Here is a 23720-nt window from a genome sequence, read left to right as displayed (position 1 = left end):
CTTATGACCCGTCCTCAATGCTTTACTTCCACCAGTATTTCACCTCCTACCCTGCCAGCGAAAGGCAAGGGTCCCGAGTTCGAGTCTGGGCAGGCTGCACATTTTTAAACAGCCAGGAAGTTTCAACTTACATGTAGATAAATAAAGATCCTAATCCCAGCGGTTGGTTGGTTAATTTGGTGGGAGGGGACCAAACAGCGAGGTAATTGGTCCCATTGGATTAGGGAGGAATGGGGAAGGGAGTCAGCCTTGCCCTTTCAAAGGAACCATCACGGCACTTATCTGAAGCGATTTGGGGAAATCGAGAAAGCCTAAATAAGGATGGCTGGACGCGGGTTTGAACCGTCGTTCTCCCGAATGCAAGTCCAGTGTGCTAACCACAGCGCCACTTCGCTCGGCACAAATTTGCGAAAGAGGAAGAAAATGACCGAAGAGGACAAGATGTATCTCCTACCCGCGAAAAGGCAGTCTCAAACGGAGAAAGCATTTGCAAAATTCAACATACAGTGTGTAGAGGGAAATGGGAAGGAAACTGATGTATATTTATTGCTACAGAGCATGGTTGTGACTGAGGACATTCTGCCGCTCTATTTGCACCGCATAAAGAATTAAAAATAAAAAGCTAAATAACTTTTATTTATAATAAATCTTTATTTCATGGTACTAAGCAATTCATTGGTGGATGTACAAATCGAAAATGAGAAGTTCGAAACTTTGTCGGAAAAGCCGCATTATTTGAGGCTAGTGACGTTGGGGGCATGATAAGCTTTTTAATATAAATTTATGCTGTTAAATTTTTTCATTACATTTTGTAAGTTTTTTTAAAAATCATGTGAACCTTTTAACGAATACTGCTTATATTAAACTAGCCTAGCGCCCGCTGCTTCGCTCTCGTGGATTGTATGATTTGCACAGATTCTTATTGTTTTTCTTTAATCGAATCGCAAAAAATCGCATTATCATTTAACCTTTTCACGCTAATTAAGGGCATAGAAGCATGGTCTTTTCCCAACGTACACCTGACCAAAGAGCGATTTTGGTAACCGGAGGTCATTATTAATTTTTATGCCTTTTGAGTTCTTGTGGTGACATTTCTACAGAAACTTTCATCCATAAAATACACTTCTTTATACGTCAAATATCAATTTATATATATAAGGAAATATTTTCAAAAAAATTTCGACCTCTATGGGACTGAATTTCCATAAACAATTTTTTTTATATCTGACCAGGAAGTCAAATACCAGTTTTCATAGATGTAGCTTTAAAAATGCTTTAGTAGTGGTTTATAACATGACTTATTTAAAAAATTCACCCATTATTTTTCCTCCTCAGTGATTGAACTTCCAAAAATGCTGAAGCACATATTTGTTTACTTCTGATCGAGAAACCAAATACTAATTTTTGTAGTTCTAGCTTCAAATTGCTTTTATAGCAACATACTTTCAAAAAGCCTTTCATCCCCTATTTCACCCCTTCAGGGGCGGAATTTCAAAGAATTCATTCTTAAACGATTCCTACAGTATAAGATCAAAACCCTCTCCAAATTTCAAGTTTCTACCCTTTATGGTTTGGGCTGGGCGATGAAGTGTCAGTCAGTCAGGAAATTTCCTTTTATATACAGATTCTTTTTCTATTTGTTGCTGTGGACCTACCGAAGGTAGGAGATTTGATGAAGACTTTTATCCCTAAGTTATTACCTAAAATATATGCAAGGGCTGCTTCCGAATGTTTCACTGTTTTCACTTTAAAGGAGAAATACGACAGCGTGTGCAGGGGTGCAATTACCGTTTGAGAACATTAGCTCTTGATAAGAAATGAGGAATTATATAATTTTCCGTAATGTGCAAAAACATTATGGACAATTTTGACATTACAACTATGGCATAGACAACAAATTTTCTTTCATCTAATTTTAGCCCGAAATTTATGGAATCGAGAAGAAACTTGCACATCCTTAATCTTATTGCAAGGTTTCCTGTTGCGCTGATGGGTTTCTTGAACAGCTTGCATGAGATTTTTGTGTATCACTTACTATAAATTGAAGAACACGTACAAACTGACAAAATTAATATGAAATGAGGACGGAATGTTGTGTCGTAATTTAGAAATTGCCTGGTAGACAAAATGTTGTAACAACCTTCACTGTAGCACAGACTCCTCTTCTTCCTACTACTAAGGAACCACAATTGAGCGTTGTTTCGGGCTCGTGTATGTAGAGGTTTGACCTCTGTAATTATCTGTATCTATGACGCTAATCGAGCAAGAAGTGCGATGCCACCCCGTAGGTCGACTGTTGAAGTCTCCGGAGAGTGCCAGAGGCCGCCTGGCTCTTAAGGAACTCGCTGTTTGCGATTTCATCCCGTGCACCGCCAGTGAATCACAGAGGACAATTAATTTGGTGGGAAGGCTCTCAGAATATTTGCCTTCAAAGTTTGGTGTTCCACAGCCAGTGACTGTGGTATCTGTTTAAGAAGAAGTGCTGCTAAACTAATTTTGTTTCCAGGCTTCGTCGGCTTCTACAGTGTTAGGGCAGTGTGATCTAGCTCTAGTGGTCTCTAATATTATTTGTTAAGTTCTAAAACACTGTCATTTGATTTGTTTTGTGTTGTGCTGCGCAAGAATCTTTGCTTTTGTTATGGGACGTTCCTGTATTTAACATTATATCTTTTTTTATACGAATTTTGTAAGACGCTCCTCCTTTTTATTGAGCTAGCTCGGTATTTTTTGCCATTTGAATTGAAGTAGGCAATTGGACTTGGTTACGACAGCATGGAGGACGAACTTATACTCAAGATACACATGCCAGTTCGAGAAAAAGTTCCCGCCTGCTCACACGTACCGCATCTACAACTCCAATAATTCTTATTATAATTCCCTCCAAAATACTATCGTTAATATGGTGAGGCTACATGAAGTTCACACTGATTTGAAGATACTATGTATTATTCCTTGAAGTATGATTATCTCTACCAGCCTAATTACACCCACTCTGCATCCACATTCATTGACTTAACACCATTTGAATCTAGTCTGCCGTTGCTAGTAGGCTGTTTATAGTCGGTTTGAATTTAGGAGTCAGGGAATGACTTGCAAATAATCTCAGTACTACAAATTAGTATCTTTTAAACCCAATAGCGCAAAACGCGCGCATTCGCAGCACTTTCTCGTTATGAAGGCTCAGGCAGGACTCCCCTCACTTACGCGTCAAATCAAACGGCGGCCGCAAAACCGCACCCGTCTAGTACTCGTACAATGCGGCTTCGCCAGCGTCGCTAACTCCCAGGAGCATAGAGGCGAAAGGGTAGATTCGATCTGTCTGGGACAGGATCGGTACCTGTACTCTTACACCGTACATGGCGGTGTTCCGAGTGCTGCAATGCGGGATGCATCCATCACAGGATGCTGAAACATCTTAGGTATGTTCATTAATCGGTGCACTCAGAAAAATATATGTAGTTCCACTTTCTGTCACCAGGTGGAAACATGGCGCTGTAAGCAGTCAATGTGGGATGGGTGCATGGAACGAACAGGAACGATCGAACACTTTATAACGGTGGATCTGGCATGTTTATTAGGATATGGTCGCACGTTACAACATGTGTTCAATATTGCCTCTCGACTCGGAAACATGCTGCATAGTATGGTCGACAGATACACGCAGAATACCTGGTGTAATCAGAATGTATGCCGTATGCTATCCTTCAGATTAGCAAGAGTCCGAATGCATCCCTGATAGACACTATGTTTCAGATATCCCCGCAACCAGAAAACACATGGATTCAGGTTTGACAGATTTTAAAGGCCACACATCTTTGAACTGCTTACAAATGCGGTCGTTACCGAAGATTTCCCGAAGCACATCTTTCACCTAGCAAGCGACATGTGGTGTCACTCCACCGTGCTTGAAAGTAGTGGTGTACAGTTGCTTTCTTGCAAAACTGGAACCACGTGTAGCACAGCCGCGCGGGATTAGCCGAGCGGTCTTAGGCGCTGCAGTCATGGACTGTGCGGCTGATCCCGGCGGAGTTTCGAGTCCTCCCTCGGGCATGTGTGTGTGTGTGTGTGTGTGTGTGTGTGTGTGTGTGTGTGTGTGTGTGTGTTTGTGTGTGTGTGTGTGTGTGTGTGTGTTTGTCCGTAGGATAATTTAGGTTTAGTGTGTAAGCTTAGGGACTGATGACCTTAGCGGTTAAGTCCCATAAGATTTCACCCACATTTGAACATTTTGAACGTGTAGCATAAGGAAGTCCTTATTACGTGCAGATGTCACTGTCCACCTAACAGGCTCGGGAGGTGTCATCTCCTCAAAGCAAAACGGACTGAGAATGCACGAGCTTGTGTAACCACACCACAGAGTCACTTAAGCTGAATGCAGTGGATATTCCTGCACAACATGTGGTGGAGCAGAACCCCATAGGCGACAGTTCTGTGCATTCAAGGAGCCGTGCACAGTAAAATGTGCTTCGTCCGCCCAAAGACTATTCCCTGACAACATGTCATCCATTTCCATTCATGTCAAAAAACGAAGGGCAAAATCACGGCTTTGTAGGCTATCTTGGAGTGGCGCACAATCTCAATCATGTAGTGACACCAGTATAAAATGCTTCGCAAAATCTTTTCAACTGTTGACCAAGGGGGAGAGGATTCTCGTGACAGCTCGAGCACTGGCATCGGAATGTGACGCATGGTGGCCCAGCGGTTCTAGGCGCTACAGTCTGGAACCGCGCGACCGCTACGGTCGCAGGTTCGAATCCTGCCTCGGGCATGGATGTGTGTGACGTCCTTAGATTAGTTAGGTTTGAGTAGTTCTAAGTTCTAGGGGACTGATGACCTCAGAAGTTAAGTCCCATAGTGCTCAGACCCATTTGAACCATTTTTTTTTGTGACGCATGTGCTACACGGTCGGCTATAGCAACGTCTTCAACAACTGCCATGGGAATGAAGCCGCTTCCCTCTCCCACCTATTTCAACTGCTTGATCATATTTTTTAGCCAATTTACTGCCATGTTGCCTCTTCCTAGCCGTTTCAGTCTGTGATATTCCCGCAATGCCGCGCTGCTGTTGCTGCCCTTCTGACAAAACAAATTAAAACTGCCGCGCGCCGCCTTCATCCAAGAGCCATCCAGTTTCGTACGTATAATTTGAACCTTTTTACCCATTGACACCAACAGTCACTTAAAAGAAATAAACACGCAGCGCCAGGCGACAAACAGCATACTGACATCAAAAAAGGAAACATTTCACATTGTGACTGCTTACAACTCCGTACTTTCACCTGGTGACAGGAAGTGGAACTACTAATTTTTTCAGCACATTCCACACGCTCACCTATTAATGAACATACCTACGATGTTTCACTGTCCTCGGCTTATATTTCAGCGAGATAATGCGTAACAGCACACGGCGGGAGCTTCTATTGCTTGTCTTCGTGCTTGCAAACCCTACCATGACAAGCAAGGTCACCAGATCTCTCCTCAATACACGACATTTGGAGCATTATGGGCAGGACCCTCGAACTATACTCCGTTCACCCTAAGAATAAACCTGATGTAAACAAACACCAACGTGATAATTGGTCAGCAGTCGTAGCTCTTGTACACTAGTGTTGTTCCGCTTTTGGACGTAGGTCCAATTTATGTATTAGATACCTTATTACTATGACACTGTAAATGAAACTTTAAAACAGTCTGATGTACACTGAAGGTCCAAAGGAACTGATATAGGCATGCGTATTCAAATACAGAGATATGCCAACAGGCAGAATACGGCGCTGCGGTCGGCAACGCCTGTATAAGCCAACAAGTCTCTGGCGCAGTTGTTAGATCGGTTGCTGCTGCTACAATGGCAGGTTATCAAGACTTTAATGAGTTCGAACGTGGTGTTACAGTCGGCGCATGAGCGATGGGACACAGCAAATCCGACGTGGCGATGAAGTGGGGATTTTCCCGTTCGGCCATTTCACGAGTGTGCCGTGAATACCAGAGATCCAGTAACATCAAATTGGACATCGCTGCGGCCGGAAAAAGAACGGGACCAACGACGACTGAAGAGAATCGTTCAACGTAACAGAAGTGCAACCTTTCCGTGAATTGCTGCAGATTTCAATGCTTGGTCATCAAAAAGTGTCAGCGTGCGAATCATCCTACAAAACATCATCGATATGAGCTTTCTGAGCCGAAGGCCTACAAGTGTACCATTGATGACTGCACGACACAAAGCTTTACACCTCGCCTGGGCCCGTCAACTCAGGCATTGGACTGTTGATGGCTGGAAACACGTGGCCTGGTTGAACGAGTCTCGCTTCAAATTGTATGAAGCGGATGGACGTGTACGGGTATGGAAACAACCTCATGAATCGATGGATCCCGCATGTCAGCAGGGGACTGTTCAATTCTGTCTGAGGACCTCCATCCATTCATGTCCATTGTACATTCCGACGGACTTGGGCAATTCCAGCACGACAATGCGACACGTCCAGAATTGCTACACAGTGGCTCCAGAAACACTCTTCTGAATTTTAACACTTCCGCTGGCCACCAAATTACCCAGACATGAACATTATTGAGCATATCTGGGATGCTTCGCAACATGCTGTTCAGAAGAGATTTCTACCCCCTTGCACTATTACGGATTTGGGGAGAGCCCTGCAGGATTCATGGTGTCATTCCCTCCAGAACTACTTCAGACGTTAGTCGAGTCCATGCTACGTCGTGTTGCGGCACTTCTGCGTGCTCGCGGGGACCCTACTCGATATCAGGCATGTGTACAAACCTTTGGCTCTTCATTGTATTAACATCCAACAGAGTTTTTCTTAACCATACTTAGTTAGGTAATATTTATTTCAAAAGTCGTGTACAGTCACGATCTCTGTAAGCGCTAGTCGTGCTCTGATTATCCTGTTGTTCATCAAATGTACCGCAAGAATGGATGACACTGCCTCGTACTTCCAGTGACGGACGCGCGTGGGACACCGTTAATGGCTAGAAACAAGTTGTTCTAAATGGTTTTGAGAACATCACAGAGAAAAATCATTTGGCGTTTTTCTAGAAACATTACGTAATAAGTATTAGGTTTGACATTTCGGATATATTTGTGGCGTGACCGGTAGTATCGTAGATTGATAGTTGAGAGGGTAGGTGGCTGGAGGTTCGCAACCCGTTATGGTTTACAATTTTTTTTTGTTCGGTTTGAATACTTAAATTATTTAGATGTGAAATTTATCAAATATGTGTTAAGTAACTCAAACTTAACCATCATTTTTTCAAGAAAAATGTACGTGTTCTAGTTTCTAATTACATGCCACACACAGAGTTCTGGTTTCATTGTAAATACGCATTCTTACTTGTCGACATATTATAAAAAGTTGTTAAAGATTTTGAAGTTAAGAAAACATTACACAAATTTTTTGGAAAAAATGAAAATCAATTGCCCTTTGTTTGAATATGCCCATTGTTTTAAAGGACAGTTGTGGTCTGACACGAGCCAGAGTGATAAGCGTCACAGAAAAGGGGAAACAATTTTCACGGCGTGGAGCCTGGACAAATGATGCATTTTTACAGTTAACACTGCACTCTGAACGCAACATAATTGATCTGGAGCCAAGTTAAGGGACTTGTTGATAGAAAGAACACGACATTTAAGCTCCCAAACTTACTGGAACTAATGCACGAAGCTGTGTGTGACGTCAATGCCGAACGACGGCGAAACGCAGAACAGCACGTCGTAAAAGCGTAAGAGGAAATGTCTTTTTGGTGGCTTGGAATTCTGTTGCTGATCGCCTCGTTATCAACGTAGCAGTACTGAGCTGTACTGCTTTCCTCGGAGTCCGATATGAAAGAAGTTCAGAAATTACCAGACGAGTGGCTGTAATACCTTCAGTGGCTTCAGTATTTAACTACATGGTGAAATCCCAGCTCTTACGCCGCACGTAACTCACGCAGAAAAATTACCTTTGATAAAGTCAGGAATTTTCATCACTCTCGTTTTTAATTACAGTATTGTGTTAGCTAAGATCGAGAGCATTTTATGTTTTCCATCAGCTCACCTAAGAAGAGTATCGCCTGAGTTTGCCCATTATTTCCTTCTGTTCAAAAATTAAATTACGTTCAAGGTTATATTGTTCACCTCTCATCTCTTCATACGTCTTTACTACGACTGTTAACATCACTGGACCCGGTGGCTGGCCAATGTTTTCCCAGTTAAATGCGCCGGAAAAGCTGTTGCCCAGTATTGTCGCTGGGCCGATGTTCGCGTAACGCACATCATAAAAGGTATCCCCATTATCGTACTTGACTGTATTCGAGGCAGCTTGGCTTCTGCTTCACGTGAACCGAAGTCCAATGAGGTTCCAACCCGCAAGAATATATAGTGTAATGTTTATAGCTAGGGAGTCTGACGATATAAAGTGTCAACTGAACAGAATTTTGCACGATATCCGTGAGGACATCATTTAAGAATTCTATCAACCAATGAGTTAGACCATCGCACTACTGACTTGCTCAATTTGTGAAGCTCTCTCTCTTGAATAAATTACCCAGTTTTTCTGAAATTGTAATTTGTCTTTCTGTACATGTACATCACATCTACTGATTTGTGTCCATTCCGGATAATTTCTTTTCTTCGTCGTGGGTCGTTTGCTGTCCTTGAATGTTGTGCCAGTTTATTGCACCATGTTCTCAATTTTGCCAGAGGGATTTTTTTTTTTTTTTGTGGTTTTAGGGCGCACAACTTCAACGGTAATTAGCGCCCAGACAACGTGAGGAATGCACCGCGAGTCACAAGTTTAAAACAGCAACGAAACGGAAAACACGATAAAAGACAGACTGACAGGCATAGGATTAAAAAAGGAAAACAGCAGAATCAAATGTCCTTTGAGAGGGTTGTCAAATTGATAAAATGAAGAACGCGAGCAGCTGCTCGTGGGTCATCCGCTAAAATGGCTTCTACAGTACATGGCAGGCCAAGATCAAGACACAGGGTGTTAAAATCCGGACAGACCGTTAAAATATGGCAGACCGTCAGCAATTGCCCACAGGGGCAGAACGGCGCCGGCGCAGCCGTCAGCAGATGGCGATGGCTGAACCGGCAGTGGCCAATTCGTAACCGGGCCAAGACGACCTCCTCCCGCCGAGAAGGGCGTGAGGAGGACGTCCAAGCCACGGGAAGAGGTTTCAGGGCCCGAAGTTTGTTGTTTGTAAGTGCAGCCCCATCGGCATGCCACTGCGATAAGATGCGCCGACAAATGACCCTGCTACAATCTGACGAAGGGACACAACAAGATGCTGTCCGAGGCTGGAGGACCGCAGCCTTGGCCGCGGCATCTGCAGCTTCGTTCCCAGGGATACCGACATGGCCAGGAACCCACATAAAGTTAACCGGAGAACCGACGTCCACCAGCTGCTGAAGAGAGCGTTGGATCCGGTGCACGAAAGGGTGAATCGGGTACGGATCACTGAGGCTCTGGATAGCGCTCAGGGAATCGGAGCAGATGACATATGCAGAATGTCGGTGGCGGCAGATGTAAAGGACAGCCTGGTAGAGGGCAAAGAGCTCAGCTGTGAAGACCGAACAAAGGCCATGGAGCCGGTATTTGAAACTTTGTGCCCCGACAATAAAGGAACATCCAACCCCGTCATTGGTCTTAGAGCCATCTGTATAAATGAAGGTCATATTAATGAACTTCGAACGAAGTTCGATAAAACGGGAGTGGTAGACTGAACCGGGGGTAACCTCCTTCGGGAGCGAGCAGAGGTCAAGGTGGACGCGAACCTGAGCCTGGAGCCAAGGTGGCGTGTGGCTCTCGCCCACTCGAAAGGTTGCAGGGAGTGAAAAATTAAGGTGTTGAAGGAGGCGACGAAAGCGAACTCCAGGGGGTAGCAGGGCAGAGACATACAACCCGTATTGACTGTCGAGAGAGTCATCGAAAAAGGAACGATAAGACGGGTGGTCGGGCATTGCCAGTAGCCGACAGGTATACCGACAAAGCAGTATATCGCGCCGGTAGGTGAGTGGCAACTCACCAGCGTCAGCATGAAGACTCTCGACGGGACTAGTGTAAAACACTCCGATCGCAAGTCGTAAACCCCGATGTTGTATGGAGTTGAGGCGGCGTAAGATGGATGGCCGTGCAGAGGAGTATACGAAGCTCCCATAATCCAGCTTGGAGCGGACGATCGACCGATATAGACGAAGCAGGACGGTTCGATCCGCTCCCCACGACATACCACTGAGAACACGGAGGACATTTAGAGAACGGGTACAACGGGCAACCAAATATGACATGTGGAGACCAACTAAGTTTCCTGTCAAATGTGAGACCTAAAAATTTTGTTGTCTCCACGATTGGGAGAGCAACGGGACCGAGTCGTAAGGACGGTGGGAGAAACTCTTTGTAGCGCCAGAAGTTAATACAGACCGTCTTCTCGGCAGAGAAACGGAAGCCATTGGCGACACTCCAGGAGTAAAGGCGGTCAAGGGAACGCTGAAGACAGCGCTCCAGGACACGTGGACACTGCGCGCTGCAATAGATGGTAAAATCGCCCACGAAAAGGGAGCCTGATACATCAGCTGGGAGGCAATCCATTATTGGATTGATCGCTATGGCGAAGAGAGCGACGCTCAAAACTGAGCCCTGTGGCACCCCATTCTCCTGGTGAAAGGTGTCTGACAGGACAGAACCCACACGTACCCTGAACTGTCGATCCATTAAAAAGGAACGAATAAAAAGAGGGAGGCGACCGCGAAGGCCCCATGTATGCATGGTGCGGAGAATGCCCGCCCTCCAACAGGTGTCGTAAGCCTTCTCGAAATCAAAGAACACAGCCGCGGTCGGGCGCTTCCGCAAGAAGTTATTCATAATGAAGGTCGACAAGGTAACCAGATGGTCGACAGCAGAGCGGCGCCTACGAAATCCACATTGTACATTGGTAAGTAGGCGTCGAGACTCGAGCAGCCAAACCAATCGAGAGTTAACCATTCGCTCCATCACTTTACAGACACAGCTGGTAAGCGAGATGGGTCGATAACTGGAAGGCAAGTGCTTGTCCTTCCCCGGCTTAGGAATCGGGACAACAATAGACTCGCGCCAGCATGCGGGAACATGTCCCTCAATCCAGATGCGATTGTAAGTACGAAGAAGAAAACCTTTACCCGCAGGAGAAAGGTTCTTCAGCATCTGAATATGAATAGAATCAGGCCCTGGAGCGGAGGACCGTGATCGGCCAAGTGCGTTTTCGAGTTCCCGCATGGTGAATGGGGCATTATAACTTTCACGATTCGAGGAGCGGAAGTTAGGTGGCCTAGCCTCCTCTGCCTGTTTGCGGGGGAGGAAGGCAGGGTGGTAATGAGCGGAGCTCGAAACCTCGGCGAAAAAGCGGCCGAAGGCATTGGAGACATCCTCAGGGGCCACAAGGACGTGATTCGCGACCGTCAAGCCAGAAACTGGTGAGTGGACCTTAGTGCCAGATAGCCGGCGCAGGCTACCCCAGACAACAGAAGAAGGAGTAAAACTGTTGAAGGTGCTTGTGAAAGCAGCCCAGCTGGCTTTCTTGCTTTCTTTAATAACACGACGACACTGAGCACGTAATCGTTTATAATTGATACAATTCGCCACTGTAGGGTGGCGTTTAAAGGTGCGTAAAGCACGTCGACGAGCACGTAAAGCGTCTCTACATGCTGCAGTCCACCAGGGGACCGGTACGCGACGTGGAGAAGAAGTAGGGTGAGGGATGGAATATTCAGCAGCAGCGAGAATGACGTCCGTGAGGTGTGCGACCTGATGATCGCAGCTTGTGAAGGTTTTATCCTGGAAGGTCGCCCTGGAAGAGAAGAGCCCCCAGTCTGCCTTGGAGATGGTCCAACTAGAGGAGCACGGAGAGGGGGTATGCTGCAGGAGATGGATAACACACGGGAAGTGGTCGCTCGAATATGTATCAGAAAGTGCATACCACTCAAACCGGCGTGCAAGTTGGGGAGTACATATAGAGAGGTTTAAATGGGAATAGGTGTGAGATGTGTCCGAAAGAAAAGTAGGGGCGCCAGTATTGAGGCAGACAAGATTGAGCTGGTTGAAAAGGTCTGCTAACAGGGAGCCCCTCGGGCAGGATGCTGGAGAGCCCCAAAGGGGATGGTGGGCATTGAAGTCTCCAGTTAACAAAAATGGTGCAGGTAGCTGAGCAATAAGTTGCATCATGTCTGCCCTGGTAACGGCAGATGACGATGGAGTGTAAACGGTACAAATGGAAAATGTAAAAGCGGGGAGAGTGATGCGGATGGCTACTGCCTGCAGGCCGGTGTGCAACGTGATGGGATCGTAGTAAATATCATCCCGGACCAGCAACATAACCCCTCCATGGGCCGGGCTACCTACCACAGGGGGTAGGTCAAAACGCACAGAGGTGTAGTGTGCCAAGGCAATTTGATCGCATGGGCGTAGCTTCGTTTCCTGGAGGGCTACGATGAGCGGACGGTGCAAGCGGAGCAGCAACTTCAAGTCCTCTCGGTTGGAGCGAATGCTGCGAATATTCCAGTGAATAAGTGCCATCATAAGAAGAAAAGAAAGACGAAAGAAGGGGTCACCTCGAAGGCCGCTGAGGGCCTGGCTTCGAGCGAGCACTGCCGCCGCTATCAGTAGGCGGACAGTCATCGTCCATGGGGTCTATAGGTTCATCGGCCATCTTGGGAAGATCGCCGGGAGGGGGAGCTTCCTTCGCCGGTGAACGGCCAGATGTTCGCCTACCAGCGGTGCGGCCAGGCGAAACGGACGACGGCCTGGGGCGGCAACCGCTGGGTGGCGCAGGAGAAGAAATGCGCCGTGGCGGAGAAGGAGAACTGTGCTTCCTATGAGCCTTCTTGGAAGGACGTTTGGTTGAAGTACCGGTCGAAGGCTGGGAGGTCGGGGTACGTAGGAAGTCTGCACGGGACGGTTCCTTCTTGAAGGCCCGTGCATCGGACTTCTGGGTCTTCGTCTTGGCAGAAGCTGATGAAGGTGCTTGTGGCTGAGGGGTGACGGGAGGAAGAGGAGACGTTGACCGGGCGATCTTAGCACTGGCCGAACGGACGACCGTGGTGCTGAAGGTCAGATCGCATGTCTGGGTTGCCACCTCCCTGGTAGTCCGAGGAGAGGTGAGGACACTACTGTATTTCCCCGCTGGGAGCAGCGTGGGCTTCCTACTAGCCAATAGCTTGCGAGCAGCCGAGGTGGACACTTTCTCTTTGACCCGAATTTCTTGGATACAGCGTTCTTCCTTATAGACAGGACAGTCGCAGGAGGAAGCGGCATGGTCACCCTGACAGTTCACACAACGAGGAGAAGGAGACGGACAGTCACCCTCATGGGCATCCCTGCCACAAGTGACACATTTAGCCGTATTGGAACAAGACTGTCGAGTGTGATTGAAACGCTGATACTGGCAGCAGCGCGTAGGTGTCGGGACATAGGGGCGAACAGAAATAACCTCGTAGCCCGCCTTGATGCGCGATGGCAGCTTAACACTATCGAAGGTCAAGAAAAGTGTCCGGGTCGGTACAAGGTCATTGTTGACCTTTTTCATGACTATGGACAGCCGTCACGCCCTGCTCAGCGAGGAATGATTGAATCTCCTCGTCAGTCAATCCGTCGAGGGAGCTAGTATAGACCACACCACGAGACGAATTCAAAGTTCGGTGAGCCTCCACCCGCACAGGGAACGTGTACAGGAGTGTGGCTCGAAGCAGTTTTTGTGCCTGAAAGGCGCTCTCAGTTTCTAGTAATAAGGTACCGTTACGCAACCTGGTACAAGATTTGACAGATCCGGCTATGGCATCTACACCCTTCTGGATAACGAAAGGGTTGACAGAGGAAAAATCCTTTCCGTCCTCAGATCGAGAAACGACAAGGAACTGTGGGGCAGGCAGAAGTACTTTTATCACTGGTGGCTGGTCACGTTTCCGTTTTTGGGCAGAAGTCGAGACAGATGGAGTGAAATCCATTGCGGAGGAATCCCCCATGATTGCCAGCGTCTCCGATGGCGCGCTCCTTCCTTGTGGGGACCCTCTCAGAGGGCACTCCCGCCTTAGGTGAATGTTTACACCTCAGGTCACACCTCCCGAGAAACAGACGGAGGGACCAATCGGCATGGTCAGAAGGTATCAGCTCAGGCAATCATCCCTCCCCGGGCCTGGCCTTTTCCAGGGGGTACGCGCGTGCCTTACATGTCTACCCAGGGCGGGGAATTACGCGTTACCCCGTCACCGGCTACGCGTGCGAACGCGTGGGTCGGCCTTCAGGCACGCACAGGGAGGAAGGAAGAAGAGGAAAAGGAGGAGAGAGAGGACAGACTGTCTCAAACGCCGAGGCGGAGACCAGAGAAGGCAAGGAGAAGAAGGTAATGAGAAGGCAAGGAGAAGAAGGCAAGGAGAAGAAGGCAAGGAGAAGAAGGCAATGAGAAGAAGGCAATGAGAAGAAGGCAATGAGAAGAAGGCAATGAGAAGAAGGCAATGAGAAGAAGGCAATGAGAAGAAGGCAATGAGAAGAAGGCAATGAGAAGAAGGCAATGAGAAGAAGGCAATGAGAAGAAGGCAATGAGAAGAAGGCAATGAGAAGAAGGCAATGAGAAGAAGGCAATGAGAAGAAGGCAATGAGAAGAAGGCAATGAGAAGAAGGCAATGAGAAGAAGGCAATGAGAAGAAGGCAATGAGAAGAAGGCAATGAGAAGAAGGCAATGAGAAGAAGGCAATGAGAAGAAGGCAATGAGAAGAAGGCAATGAGAAGAAGGCAATGAGAAGAAGGCAAGGAGAAGAAGGCAAGGAGAAGAAGGCAAGGAGAAGAAGGCAAGGAGAACCAAGGAGAAGAAGGCAAGGGAAAGAGTAAGGAAGACAGTGAGGTGGAAAAGAGCAAAGAAAGGAACCAAACAAAGGAAGGAAGAAACGAGAAGTGAAAAAGCAAAATGACCGCAAATAGAGGTCGTGGAACCGTCCGCCTCCGGACGCAGGCGCTAACGACCCCCTTGAGGGGGTGGGACTCCTTTTAGTCGCCTCTTACGACAAGCAGGAATACCTCGGGCCTATTCTAATCCCCGGACCCGCAGGGGGGTGCCAGAGGGAGGCCGACTCCCGATAGTAATAAAAAAAACTGATTTAACTTACGTTTTATTAATTTTTTTGTGTCAGTTTGAGATGTGAGACGCTCATTCTTTTATTGTTACTCCCCATGGCCACAAATTGTGTACGGTTCACTGGTATTTTTTACTATGACTTTAAAAAAATAAGTTGTTCCTTTAGTATAACCTTTTCTAGGCCTAGTCCTTTCAGTCCAGCTCTCCGCTATACCACCTTTCAGCGATAACATTACCGTATCTAAGTAGATTAAACAAAATTGCATTCGGCGATGCCTGCCTCTATCTTGTTACAGACTGCCCATGGCTGTGGCTTTGGCCACGCCGTAGGGAGCAGCAGAAGTTGCGGCCGAGGAGGAGGTGAGCGGGGGTTTCGCGTCGCCGTGAACTCTCAGTCGCGACACTTAACTGCTATGAAAGTTATCTCACAGTTGGAAACACACTAGCGCCCCAAGCGGAGAGAAAGCCAGCCGCAAGATTAACATTTGTTTTTAATTACTTTTCTACTTATTAGATTCCAAGCATCAATAAATTATGTAGAGAAATGAATGATCATGAACTAATTGTAAAAAAGAGCCTAATCTAATTGATTCAGTGATATAAGCTACAATATGTTCTTAAAGAAATACTTTCCAATTTTGTGTATACCGGCAGCTTATTCTGTACATATGCAAGAAAGCAGAACGGCAGTATTTTATGCACGAGAAGCATCTTTTTCAGCTGCTTTCTGTTTCGCCTTCTTGCACTATGATAATTTCTAAATTTTGCTTTCTATAGTACGAGTAGATGTAACTTATTAAATGTTTAATGAATTATATGTAAAGCAAAACCTACAGAATACTTGATTAGATGTAATAATGGCCTGGTGGCCCTAATCTTGAGAGCGTAAATAGACCCATCAATAAATTAATAAATAAATAATGAATAGACACACGGGTAACATATCGAGAGAAGGTAATAGTAAGCTGGTGCATAAGTTCATAGAGTATTTGTTTTGTATGCTGGTATTCCAGTTGCTGTCATTTTTTATTTGCAGTTCACTGTTGCTACTTGAGTTTACGTGTTGTCATTTTGTCATTTGGAGATACTGAGTGGAGATATGGGAGCTAGAAAATGGAGTGCCAAGTGGAAAAATGGGAACATTTCCGACATACTCTTCTGTCTGAGTTCAATAGTGGGTGGCAGCCAGAAACGTTTCCGCCGTGTATGGCGATAATGCCATCGCACAGAGCATGGCAAGAAAATGGTTACCTCGTTTTAAGGAGGATTGTTTTGACTATTCTCCACGTTTAGGAAGATCTTCGGAGACTGATGAGGATCGTTTAAAGGTATTGATCCACAACTATCCATGTCAGGGACTCACACCTAGAGTGCTTCCACTTATATCAGCCTCCTCTCTTTTATCTATCCTATCTGACCATCCTACGTCTCCTCCTTTTTCTTTCCTGACCCCGGTGCTATTAGGTTCGGAGTCCTAGGGCGTCTTTCATTTTCCAACCTCTACTTCTCAGGCTCAACAGTCAGCAGCTTGGAAGACAGAAGAAGGCAGTCTGTAACGCCTCAATGATGGAAGGGGGGGGCATGAATCAGCTTTCACCAAAAAATAAGTCCTAAATGACCTACAGCGGAGATAGAGGAAAGCGGTATAGTTCAGTTGGCTGATAACTAAAAGAGGAGGTAGCGTCTGTTTTTCAGAGCAGCGGCTACGAAAAGGCATCTGTTCTCCAGGTCACGAGCGGCCTAACTTAGTGCTGGCAGCAGCATCCAAAATGCTTGGTGACAGGCTTTGTGACAAGCCGACCGTAAAACCACTGTCACATCCTTATGGAAACGGTATCCAAAGAATTCGGTACCACTGTTAAGGCGCCCCCCGAAAGCAACGCGCATGACAAGTTTGCAAGGGTTGTCATCGCAAGTGCGGCGGGGCGGCTAAGCAATTGGGCCCACACGTTCTCTCTCGCATCACTGAACATCGGGACTATGACTGGACGATGCAGCTAACTAGCTAAGGCACTCGAAAAGAGACGCATCGATATCTGTGCAGTTCAAGAAACAAGGGGGAGTGAGCAAAAGTCATATGACATAGGTTGTAGTTACAAACTGATACGTAACAGAACACACGTAAAAACTAACCGGCGTCGGCACCATCATATCAGCGAAATTCGGTGGTTCTGTCTCTGAGATGCAGCGTTACGACGATCGCCTTATGTAAACTGTCTACATTACGGACAGACGAAAAGCTCACTTCTTCAGTGCCTATTCCCCACAACCCCGGCCCAAGAGCAGAAACCAAAGATCACTTCTGGGCACTGCTTGACGACAAGACGGCTGAAATCCCAGCAGAAGACTACCTCGTGACTTTGGAATGACTATGTTAAGGATCCCCTATGCAAGAAAAAATTATACGACGAGTTACTTGCAGCCAAACATTAGCTCGTTGGAATGCTTACACACAAGCCATCACAGAGCCGAAGAAAGTCGTTGGAGTCACGAACCAGGCAAGTATTCAGATCTCTACACGAAACTGGACACACGCGAAGGAGAACGTGACATTTATCGACTAGCCAAATCAAAAAGTCGGAAAGTGGGACACATCCAACACTTTTACGACATCAACTATGAAACGGTTGAGCTGTTGGTAGTCAGGAAGAAATCAAGGGACTGCCGTCAGAACTACTTTGAGAGAATTTCTACCGAGGAATGTCTCCATTCACCAATACCATCCATGTCAGCTGTGTAAGAGCCATTTAAGGAAATTAACATTGCTGAAGTTGAGGCTGCTCTGAAGGAGATGAGGAGAGGGAAATCCACTGGCCACAACGCCCTCCCAATAGAGTTATGGTGTTCTCAACAGTGGAATGCGGCAGGCTGTCTAACGGATCTCTTCAACCAGATCATCAAAGAAGGTAGAAAACAACAGACAGCGGAGAATCACTGAACCAATCTTCAAAAAGGCATGAAGTCCTGCTGATTGTTGTAATTACCGCCCGATCAGACTACTGAGCCATGCGATGAAGATCTTTCAACGTATTCTCGACAAAAGGGTAAGCGAAATAGCTCAAATCAATACGAACCAAGTCGGATTTGTGGAAAATTATGGCACAACTGACGCAATCCATGCTGCGTGAATGCTGGTTGAAAGATATCACAAAAAGAACTAGTCACTGTACCTTGCTTTTGATCAAATACCACTTGATGTAATCTAGTTAGCGTTTCGTGACCAAGGCATTCCGGAATACCTTTTCAACTGTGTACGGCTTCTGTATGTAGAACCAAAGAGGTAGGTCCAAGTGGCAGCAGGAGCGTCAAATGACTTTCGCATCACTGTAGGAGTCCACCAAGGCTCTGCCTTATCACCACTGCTGTTTATTCTTGTGATGGACACTGTCACATCAGACATGCACATGCCACTACCATGACACTTCTCAATTCTGATGTCATGTTGGCTGTAGAGAACAAGTTTGATCTCCAGCACCTAACACAAAAGTGAACTGACGGACTCGCGCGATATTGCCTGCGGCTCAACAAAATGAAAGCTGAGTACATGACATCACATCCGCGAGAAGTTGGACTGTCATTCTTTGACGGAGGAGATCTACCACGAATAGAAAAAAAATTATTTATCTCGGTTCTGCTATCTCTAGCGATGGTCATCTTACAGACGAGGTCAACGCAAGGCGGCAGGCAGCCTGGATGAAGTGGCGAATGGCAACAGGTGTCACCTGCGATCATCGGATTAAGGCTCGTCTGAAGGGAAACATCTACTGGACTGTCATTCGTCCGGTTGCTCTCTACAGCACTGAGTGTTGGCCAGCTACAAGAGACAGAACGACAATTGAGGGTCATGGATACTTCGATGCTTAGAGGACAGGTGGCTTCACTCGACTGGTCCATGTCTCAAATCACACTATGAGGGAATGTTGCGGGGTCGTACCAATCCAGAACAAATGCGAGGAAGCTCGCTGTGACGGTTTGGAAATGTGCTGCGTGCGAAGGACGATACCATCGCAAAGGCAGCATACACAGTGGAAGTCATGGGAAAGAGACCCAAGGGACGACCTAGGCGACGATGGGCCGACACACTGCACAACAACCTGAAAGTGATAAATCTTCATCCAGACATGACCCACGATCGTACAAAATGGAGAGAGCGAATCCACTCAGCGGACCCTGCCGCCAGGCGGGACAAACGCTAAAGAAAAAGAATAAGATCCACGTCAGTGTACTCGAGAACAGGCAAATGTTATGAACTCTGATCTCTCCACCATAGTGAGACATTTCCATGCAATGTTGAAGGCGGGAAAATCGGGTTTACGCTTGTTGTGTACATAGTTCCGCGCAGTCACCGCGTACACAACTTTCCCACTAGAGCGTGCCCCGCTAAGCACAACAGCGCAGGCGCAGCGCTCGTCCGTCTCCGCACTATGAGATGGCGCTGCCATAGAGACAGACCAAATTCTGCTTCCGCCGATCGGCGTGTGAATATGTAACGCAGCCAATGAGATTGCTGCTAACATAGAACCTTTTCTACTCGCGGATCACGCTTGCGCAGTGATACATGAACGCGCGAGCGAGGTATTATAACGAGTGTACAGACCTCCGATTCGTGAGTCTGCATTAGTCTGTACCAGTCTATAGTCAAGTTTCAGTCTGCGCCTAATAAGATTACTTTATTCCTGTACATAGCCATGAAGATAAAGGTATAGACACTTTTGGCAAGTATCAGAGATATATGTGAGAATAAGATTAACGTACCAATACCAAAGGAACTTCAGATTGTCAATTGTAAATAGCATCCAAAACCAAGTTAAGTAATTTTTATGCTTGAAACTTCCTGGCAGATTAAAACTGTGTGCCCGACCGAGACTCGAACTCTGGACCTTTGCCTTTCGCGGGCAAGTGCTCTACCATCTGAGCTACCGAAGCACGACTCAGCCCGGTACTCACAGCTTTACTTCTGCTAGTTTCTCGTCTCCTCATTCTGGAATTTTTGTGCTTGTTATTATTTTAATAAATGTGTGTGAAAATTGATCAAGTTCTGTTTAAAGTTGGTTACTGTCAATCTGCTACTCTAAGCGTGCAAGTGGCATTTCTATCGTCTGACCTAACGGCAGAAGATAAACACGCCACGATAAGATCACGAGACATATTGCTGACACTCGCCTACTTCGTTAGAGCGACAAGTCAAATAATCTGATGGTGTGTGTACTGAAGGTCTTACAGTACGCACACCACAACGCATATGCGTGCTCTTAACCTAAAATGACAACAATAAGCAGATGGCCGTATGTGCATCTCCGGTTGGTCGGCACCAAATGGTTCATGAACGACACCGACCATTCGTATCTTGTATCGTTACTGGTGACGTGAAATGGTGTCTAACATAAGGAAAAGGAAGGAATAGCTGAGTCCAAACAAAGCAACAATCCCCGTACGAAGACGTACGCTCATCCATAAACGATAGAGTTACGCATCTAGTGGATGAACAGCGACGGTGTGGTGTACTACGAATTCCTTCCCCGAGGTGTAACCATTACTGCTGACGTTTATGGTCAACAACTGAGATGCAGTCCAATAGGAACAACCAGCAAGACTGCATGAACTGATGTTACTCCACGATAACGCCCGGCCGCATTCTGCTAGAATGACAAGGAACACTACACACGAGTTGTGTTGGGAAGTCATTCCGCACCCACCTTATTCACCTGATCTTGTGTCCACAGATTTTCACCTTTTCCTCTCTCTATCGAGTAACCTTTAAGGAACTTCCTTTCCGGAAGCAAATGCATAACGAACATGGTTCGACGAGTTCTTTGCCTGAATGTCACGTGATTTCTACAGTCGCGCAGTCGAGAAGTTACACCAGCGTTGGTAGACTGTTGTGAACAGTGAAGGAGAATATATTATTGATGACAAAAGTCTGTTATGTGTATCTGTTGCCTTTATTAAACGTACGGAAAAATGCTACCAACTTATGCACCAACCGAGTACAGACAGACATTTAAAACGTGTAGTGAATGTGCTGAGGCGCGGTTCCTTCCGTCCCTTTACGACAAACCTGCACCTAGCTGTGAACACTGTCTCATCAGATCATCAGTACGGAATCCGAGCGAAACCAGGTTCGACGTGAACCAGGTTGCAATTAAAGTCACTAATCTACGTTTCGGTAGAAAATTTTCACACGAAATGAAAGGTTGTAAATGTTGTCCTTAATATATTCTGAAACTTTGGTGAACAAATATCACTGCCAAGTCCGTGGTAGTCTTAACGCAGTCACTCACTATCCCTTTCACTCACGTTGGCATGTTTATGGTGTTGCATTTCCCGAAAACGTAATAGCTACAAAAATACGGATTGTTTTTGATTGAGAATGTTTGCCAAATATTAAGTCTGTCGGTACCTAATGCAGTCACAGTTTTTAGCCACCGACCTGCTCAATACGCCACGCGGAATATATGTCTTCTCGTCACAAAATTCACTTAAAATTCCGAAATTTCTACACACCCATCGGAATAATTATTCCGTCACTTTATAACACTTTTGATGTGTGAAACACTGCTAGATCCGGCAACTTATCATTTCCATCGGAAGTCCTACTACACACGTCCGAACTGTTTCGTGGCTAGGCTCCCACTCCTCTCTAGAATACTTTAGTCTTCTCTACCAGCAGAGAAAGGCGCGCGGAGAATATTGCTTTACCATTGGTCAGTTTACTCAACAGCCAACAGCGAAACAACATTCTCCCGAGTCAGACCGCGTTTTTCATCAATAACCAATCGCAAAATAGTAAACCTAACGACTGCACTTTTTACCGACGTAATTATCTAATATGCTGAAGTTTTGTTTATGCATAAAGTTGTTTACTATTGTTATTTATACCTGAAATAACTTTCCCTGTACCATAAACTTACTTTACAAATCTATTCTACAAAAATCCCCTTTGTCCACATCCATACTTCGAAATGTTCCCACACTAAATCCCACTACATAACTCGTTAAACAATTATCTTCATATTAATCTTAAACCACACTCACGCATCATTCATACTGCTAAAACACATAACATTTTACCTACACAAAAAGAAATAGCACTTTATGAAAATACTAGAACAGTTTATGAAAAACATTCTATTACTTTAGTGCACTCTAGTGGGCACAATTGAAACTCAGTCCCCTATCCAATATTGTCCTCTATCGGCTGATACATAAACTACGTGCGCGCCCAGTCTCGCGTCACCATCTGTCACTATCCAGCTCTGAGACACATCTCCCACTTAACCGCCTCCAAGGCAGGATCGGTATACGGCGCTACGCCTCAAATGGTCATATTAAAGTAGAGATGCGCAAACAAACACGTAACTGTTTCGAAACAAACAGTACATTGTAATGTTTAGATACGCTGTTTCAAAACAGTGAAACAGTTTTTGTTTTGTAATCTAATAAACCTAAACATTTTATCAACTTTAATGTCCACATAAACACAAATGAGGAGCGAGAGCGCTAATCATATCGCAGAAAGTATGAAACTATTACTTAGGTGTGTCTTGTTAGTTTCGTATTTCCTGCAGCAAATGCGCTGCTTTCGTGTCGTGTGACTTTCATACTTTTCAATTGGCTGAGTACAGCCATAGCTGAAGACAGAAGAACCACCACGAACGGAACTGGAAGTGGGAGCAAACTGCAGAAACAACGGATATACTACTGGGATTCCCACATTCCGTTAGTATGGGTAATATACCCATCCTGCTAATTTCCATGCACACAAAGGGAATCATTGTGCATAATAGACACAGTGACTACAGGCTCACAAATAATGCCAAATAATTCGAATAAATAACAAAATATAAAAGAAAAAATTGTCTTTCAAGGTGTTTCGAACCGTTACTATAAATTCACCATGCTTCCCAGCCCTTCCCGTTCAACATTACACAATCAGTGATATGTCAAACAGATTGCTTGCAATTATACCTACATGAAATCTATGTATGTGTCTAATAACTGTCACTCTACGCCTTTTTTTATTCAAAATGTTGTAGGCTTACTTGCGTTTCTTAATGTGATTACTGTACGTGAACAGAGAAGCGTATGTTGTAAAAAAAGTGTAATTTAACTGAATGATTTTCACATATTTATTATTTTGAAGGTGAATAGTATGCGTTGCTTTATTGTTTGGTTAGTGTTTATAAAGCAGATGTTACGCCATTTCGGAATAGGACAGTCAGCTAGAAACGAAGCTTTACTTTCGGATATCTTAAGCTTCATACAATTGCTTGTCAAAAAGATTTCGACACTCTTGAAAGTGTTTCACGAAGTGGTATGTTGTGTTTCAGTACCTGTGCCGAGCCCGAATCTCATCCAACACAGAGCGGAATGAAACATCACTGTTTCGATACAATTAGTCCGCTCCAAGCACAGGTGGACTGAAACAGCCTGATTTTGAAACAACGATACACAGTTTCTGTGTCTGGCTCGAGATCGAATCTGGTCCGGTTATCCGAGACAGGGGCGGAATGAAACACCACTGTTTCGAAACAGTGAACCACAGCCGTTCCGAAACACTGAAACAGTTCCACGTATCGATACACGGTATCTAAACATAGAAACAGTGGCCAAGTCTATAGTAAAGAC

General features: G+C 45.7%; 1 protein-coding gene across 3 annotated transcripts in view; it reads right to left on the bottom strand.

Moving 5' to 3' along the window:
- Positions 1–23720, bottom strand: part of LOC124798009 — a 374749-nt gene that overhangs the window by 29667 nt on the left and 321362 nt on the right. The window lies entirely within an intron of this gene.

The sequence above is a fragment of the Schistocerca piceifrons genome, chromosome 1, assembly GCF_021461385.2.
Source record: "Schistocerca piceifrons isolate TAMUIC-IGC-003096 chromosome 1, iqSchPice1.1, whole genome shotgun sequence".
NCBI classification, from domain to species: Eukaryota; Metazoa; Arthropoda; class Insecta; order Orthoptera; family Acrididae; genus Schistocerca; species Schistocerca piceifrons.
The sequence above is the reverse complement of the archived record's forward strand: the minus strand, read 5'-3'. Positions and strand labels throughout refer to the sequence as shown.